The sequence below is a fragment of the Pogona vitticeps genome, chromosome 6 (genome assembly GCF_051106095.1).
Source record: "Pogona vitticeps strain Pit_001003342236 chromosome 6, PviZW2.1, whole genome shotgun sequence".
Lineage (NCBI taxonomy): Eukaryota > Metazoa > Chordata > Lepidosauria > Squamata > Agamidae > Pogona > Pogona vitticeps.
In genome coordinates, this window is record NC_135788.1 from 91,372,926 (window position 1) to 91,379,872 (window position 6,947).

At 39.4% G+C, this 6,947-nt stretch overlaps 1 long non-coding RNA gene across 1 annotated transcript; it reads right to left on the reverse strand.

The window, feature by feature from the left end:
* Positions 1 to 387: 387 nt before the first annotated feature.
* On the reverse strand, positions 388 to 6,641 carry LOC144583636 (uncharacterized). The gene is made up of 2 exons (XR_013537545.1): positions 6,543 to 6,641; positions 388 to 595 (listed from the first exon to the last, which is right to left on the reverse strand). It is a non-coding gene; the product is annotated as an uncharacterized LOC144583636 (long non-coding RNA).
* Positions 6,642 to 6,947: the final 306 nt, after the last annotated feature.

Genomic DNA, 6,947 nt, shown 5'->3' on the forward strand with positions numbered 1-6,947 from the left:
TTCCACTTCCATTTGTCTTCTGATTCATCTTTAACTGCTGATCTGTATCCCCTTCTTCAGAAGTGGTCCTTTAACGGAGATGACTCATTTATGTAATTGCTCATTTTGCTAAATAGTAGAAAGATAGATAGAAAGAATGACAGACAGAAAGGGAAGCCCAGAATTTCTTTGTCACCACCACTTTTTTCTTCACAAATTTCACAACTGTAACAATTCCTTCCATATCCATTAAAAAAAAACGCACACACACAAGTTTGAACATGATGAAAAGGCAGCAAGGACTGAAAATAAAAGTTAGGATGCCCCTCATCTACATTTCATTGTTATGCACTATCAAGTCAGAACAGACTTATAGTGATCCTAATAGGAGCAGTGGTAAATTCCGAATTTTGTACATCACTTGTAATAGATTGTTCCCATAGCTAGGTCAACTGAGAAGTGTTTCCAAAATGCAAGTACTAATTTTGTTCCACATCAACCAACCACTTCTAGTTGTTTTCAACTGCATCAGGAGTGGGTTGTTTATAACTTCATGGCTCTTGTTGTTTGTAGAAATGCTGCCTGATCTTCCCAGGCTTTGTTATTGCAGGTGGCCCTGTTGAGAGAGGTGAGGAAGGCCTAAATTAGAAGTCAGACCTTCTTGGTGATGGCTTCCACACTTTGGAATGGCCTCCCTTTAGAAAATTGGGAAGCCTTCCCCCTCTAGAGTCTAAAAAAAACCCTACTTAAAACCACACTTTTCAAGGTAACCTTTAAAGATGCCACCTCCACCCCCAAGTTAGTCTGGTCTGTGACCCATGTACCACCAGAGGTTTGTCACCATTAGTTAGTCTTTTAGGCTGCTTATTTATCCTATCATGTTTTATTGGTTTGTGGGCTATTTTCATTTAATATTTTGTTCTTTGGGGAGGGGGGACTGGGTTGATTGTGAGACTGCCCAGAGTAGTGGTTTCCATTAAGCAGGGGAAATGTCAATCAATCAATCAATCAATCAATCAATCAATCAATCAATCAATCAATCAATCAATCAATCAATCAATCAATCAATCAATCAATCAATCAATCAATCAATCAATCAATCAATCAATCAATCGCTTTTGTTAGAAAAACAGCACTAGGGTGATCTACAGCCACTGAGATTATGCATCTGTTCTGTGATTTTTCTGTCAGAAATTTGAAAAAGATAGCGATAATTTCATAAAACTGTCCTGTCACTATCGTGATTTTTAAAAAAAAGCATGAGGGGGAATTAAGAATAAAACTTCCAGAACCCTGCATTTCACATAATCACTGAAAACAGTGTTACCTTTGGTAACTCTTGACAAAAAAGTGAATGAACAAAGTATGGCAAACTAAACACTGAAGGGAGTTGAAGGGACTTGAGATTCATTTAGGTCCAAATATAAGCTTTTAGGTACATTTACAATGACATTGGGAAATATTTGCTAAGTGCTGAAGTAGTTTATTAAGCATTATTCACTTATAATTGGCTGTTGTGCCTATTTTCTTTCTGGATAGTGTTACAACAACAGCCTGATACCCTTTAGATGTTTTTGACTTCAACTCCTATTAGCTCCAGTCAGCCTAGTCAGTGGTTTGGGATACTGGGAGTTGTGATCTGAAGTATCTGGGCAGTACCACATTGGGGAAGGCTGATCCTTCCCCCTAGTAATACAAACATATAATGTTTACAATAAAACTTAACACCAAACATAGGACATAAATTATTGCACGTAAGATGTAATCACAATTCTTAGAACCAATAAATGTTTTACTTATGATTTTGGTATTCCATCCTGCATTTCATTTTATTCCATATGTCTGAAGAAGTGGACATGATCCACAAAAGCTCACATTACAATATAATAGTCTTTAAGGTGCCACATATTTTTCTCTCTTTTTCTTTTTTCTTTTTGTTTATCTCCCCCCCCCCTTTTTTTGCCACATATAATGTGGTGTCACTTTGTTTCAGCTCCTCGTCTCAGGCCCAGTGCTTTGCTACTTCTTTCGGAGGGTGGGAAATGACTTTGTGACATAACAGCATGATTGTTTCAGCTGTTTCGTCAAGGGACTCATATGTAGGTGACAGCCAAACCAGTTCCTGAAAAGGAACACTTTATGTTACATCTTGACAGCCAGCTTGTGTTGTTGCTCCAAACACTCAGGTTTTGTTTTTTTGTATGTCTGTTGCTCGCATTACATTGTAATTAGCAACAGATCAGAAAAATACAAGGAACACTCTTTGGTTTCCTCCAGTGGCCAAAATTGGATATTGCACCTTGGAAATATTCAAGAAAAGGCAAAAAAAAAAAAAGTAAACCACTTAGGATTGTTAAAAGAATGGTATAAAACCTGAGGGAAAAAACTGTCAAAATGCCCTTAAAATGCTGTAACTTTGAAAGTAACTAAGCATTATACATTACAACTAAGTAACATACATATTAGCCACTAAAAATGACTAGTTACAGTACTGATGATGACAAAAAATTGACTAATTATAGGCAGCAACATTACTTTCACCTAGAAATTCCCAGCCGTGAGGCATAACTTCACATCTCTGCAATGTCTATTTATGCCTAGTGTGGTAAGCAAGATGGCCAGCCAATTCTTGCTTTGGAAGCAAGGGGACACTTTTTACGTATTAGTGAGGATTCTCAGTGTGATGGATAGAGTGATGGACTAGGATGCTGGATAACAGGGTTCAAATCCCCATTCAATCATGAAAACTGACTGGAACTGGTAAAACCACTCCTGAAATATCTCACTTGCCTTGAAAACCCTATTAGGGTCACTATAAGCCAGTTCCGACTTGATGGCACACAACATACACACACACACCTATTAGTATGTATTGTTTACAATGAGCTGCAATTGTTTGTTGCAATAATCATTCAGAACCAAATTTGACATCACACGGGCGGGGGGGAAAGCACAGCTGCAGGTGAAGAAGGCACCTGTTCCACCCTTACAGTAGGTTCTATCCATGTGCTGCTGTTACCTGTTTAGCATCAGGGCTGGTCCCAGATAGTCTGTTGCCCAAGGTACAGGAGAAATGGCTCTTCCTAAGCCCCCAAGTCAAATGCCTATGGTTCCCTAGCCAGAGCTTGGAAATAATTAGTTATTTTAAAAGTCTGGTAATTTTGGGTGGAATAACTGGAGTATTGCCACCAGCCAGCAGGTTCTAGCATTCTGTTTTTTTTTAAATAACTGAGAAGCACTTCCTTTAGAGCGCTGCTACACTGTTGAATTAAATTTGGAGCTGGTTCAGGCTATTAGAAATCAATGTAACATTACATGGCTGTTGTGCCGGTGTGTGCATCCACATGGAACAACTTCTAGTTCACTTGTAAGCTGTGCGGTATACTGCCACTTTGGCCTCATTTTCCTGGCTTTTCCTCTTTACTGAGAACTTAATTCTTCACCTCAACTGTACCTTGCACCTTCCATGAAGCAGTTGCACTGGCCTCGGCTGTTTTTATTCAGCAAAGTCAGCATCGGCAACCTACAACACAACCCACAACTACTTTAACAATCATTTCCATTGTCCTTTAAGAATAGTCATGTCTGATCTAAATTACATTCTTTTAATATTTAATTTTTTTAATATTCATTTTGAAGTGGCATAGCACTAAATCAATGCAGTGCTAAAATAGGAACAGATAGGAAACCCTGCTCTAGTCCAAAACCTGTTGTATTTGGCACCTGCAGACCTTACTGACACCATTTACCCTGGCACAGACAATCACATATGCCAAAATGAGTAGTGCTTTTTAAATAAATGTGCCCAGAATCAATTTAAAATAAACAACCTCCATGGGGTCATTTTAAAAAAACTTCCTGGCCAAGAAAACGCACATGTGTACATCATGTAACTGCAGATTTTTTATTCACTTTCAAGCATGCCAAACCCAACACAAAAACAGAATTATTACATGTGGTTGTGCCTTTAGTTACCCTTGAAAAATAAAAGAATTGCTTTTTTAAAAATTGCAACAATAATATGGTTAACGACTTTTAAAGGCACATGGAACTGCATTTGCAATGAGTTACTTTTTTTAAGTAACATTCCAAGCTATTAGCTTATGCCACATAAATTACTTCGACATCTGGGGCGGAAAAACTTCAAAAGTCCCCTTTCCCCCTTCACAGCAATTTTAAAAAAATGCGTACAATAATATTTGCTGAATAACCATTACTGACTTCCATGGCACCCAATATCTGCTGCTTTTCTCTCCTTGAGAGTAGCGCCAGAGTTCCCTGCAAGGTTCCGACTTGACAGCACAGAATGAACACACACACACAGAGAGAGAGAGAGAGAGAGAGAGAGATGTGGTCAGCAGGAACAAAGAGACACCAGAGCGGCAGGAGGTGACCAATATACTGTACTCCTCTAGACATGCAGGACGGTAGCCACGATAGCAGCTTTTAAACAGGCCCCAAAGCATGTGGAGTGTCTTAGTAATCCTAATGAAAACTCATATGAACTCTGCATTGTGGGGAGGTGTAATGCTCTATCACGGGGAATAAAATTCACCTACTGGAGAAGGAATCCAGAAACACCCCACAAAATCCAGTAATATGCATACAACTCTTTTATTCCTGTCACTCACATTTTTCTCCACCTGCCCAGCAGATACATTTTATACTTCCAGTTACCTCCACAGAGTTTTCTGGATTGGGGCAAAGGCCTAACCTCTCCCCATCCCAGCAACTATTTGAATCATACTGTGCCCCAAATCCCTTCTGTTTTTACTATTATATCAGGCACTCATAGACTCTTACTCACCGGTCTACGTTTTATTTATTTTTGCCCTATCGTCATATCCTCTCCCAACTGTATTCTGTTAGCAAGGTAAACAGGTTGGGACAAGAGTGGCTGAAACCACTTGAAAAGTGATTTGAGTTACAGTAAAATGTAAGAAAGGTAGATTCCAGGAGCAACAGGAGGCAGGAAGCATCTCCCCCCCCCCAAAAGTTCTCTTATGCTAAAAAGTGTTCCAGAAATATCGCTGACTGAAACAGAGCAGGAAATGTGTCCACCACCATCACCCCAAAGACAAAATGCATCAGGCTGGCCCAGTTACCTTAGTATCTAAAACAGAAAATCCACAAGCATCTCTCTTTGCTCCAGCAGTAAAATAAATTAAATAACTACTTGCACTTTCAAAATTTCCAGCATCAACTGCATCAAGCAATCACTTTACCCCTTACCTAATCCTGTGTGGATGTATTTTGAAAGAAACAGGAAGCATCATCCGGAAATGAGTTGTTTAAACATTCTTCTTGCTTATTTTTGAAGGGAAAAACGGGATACAAATTATCCTACAAATCGAACTTAAAATCAGAATTAGAGAAGCCCTTTTCCACCTATACTGTATGGCTCGTATTGTTAAATGCACCTGACTTGTTCTATCACAACCATTTTCAGGCTCTGTCCTTGACATCTCCAATTTCTTGAGTTTAGAAAAACCACTTGTTTGGACTTTAATTTCCTCAATCTGGGTGGCATTCCGGGAGTTGTAATTTAGTATTTGTGGGATTCAAAGCATTGTAATCCAAAAAGTGATTGTTACATGCTCTGGGAATTTTTCAAAGGCTTATGACATCATGTTTCCCAACAGGAAATGCATCTAGGGCAGAGAAATCTCTCTCTCTCTCTCTCTCTCTCTCAAACACACACACACACACACACACACACACACACACAATATGCAATAACTATGATGACTGGTCAGCAGGCTGGCTAGTCCTGAGGCAAACTAAGATGGCCCAGAATCCTTTGCTGTGTGGAGTAGCCCTTAGTAGTCTTTCAGCATCTTCTCAGCCAGTGCATAAAACATTCCTTGAAAGGAAGATGTCCAGGAAATATAGCCAGAAACAGTTTTAAATGAAGGCTTTTTAATGTTTGGCATTTATTATAGAGGAGATTTAGGAAACATAATATATTGTCAAAAGAAAGTTGGATCTGTAAGGTTTGCTTTCCTGCTGCAAAAATCTGCATTGAGCAGGGAGAAGGCAGGCAGGGGGCTGGACAGTAGTGGGTCTTCTTGTAATAAAACCAACATGAATTACAAAAGCAACGGCATGCATTTGCACCTCTCTCCTATGGGTGCTTATAGTCTGCCACCTGCAAAGCTTAGGATTCTCTCTCTTTTATAAACATTGCAGTTGTCCAAAAGTGGAGGACAGTATGAATTAAAATTCTGGTGATTTGGAGTAACCACCTGCCATCAAAGGCTATTAAGCAAACAACCAGACCACCTTGAACTCTCTGGGTTTCATCTGATTTTGGAAGCTAAGCAAGCTGGCTGTACTTAGGACTTGAATGCAAGACCACCATGGAGTACTGAATTCCTAATTTCTTTGTTTCTGCCATTAACATGCAAAGTAAGGTTCATAGATATTCCCGACAGTAAGACCTCCAGAATCTCAGACAACACCTAGAACTCACCAGTTCCTTGTGCAATTACATCCCCTAGCTGTACTTGCTTAATATCTCACCCCCCCCCTTCGAAGTTCTTGCTATGCCCAAATTAACTCACCTTTTCAGGATATAAATCCCAATTAATCCCTGCATCAGGAATTAATAAGATTTTGCTTATCCAGTTTACTTTCATTTCTGTCTCTCACACACATTCACTGTCTGTAAAATGAAAAAATAAATAAGTTTCGTTTTCTAGGAAAAGCCAAGACTTGGCCATTCCTTTCTGCCCCTTTGTCATGAGTGTATCCACATAACACAGTTACGGCAATTAAAATGGTCTCAGATTGCTATGTTCACTCCTACAGAATCTTCAGAATTGTAGTTTAGCAAGGCGCTTGGAATTCTCTGATAGAGATTATTAGTGGGGGGAAACCACTGACCCATAAGAAGGGATGAGGAGCATTACTTTTCATATGCAAGTTAAGAAATCTCCGTAGACATTACCCTTTGCAGGCCATGTCAC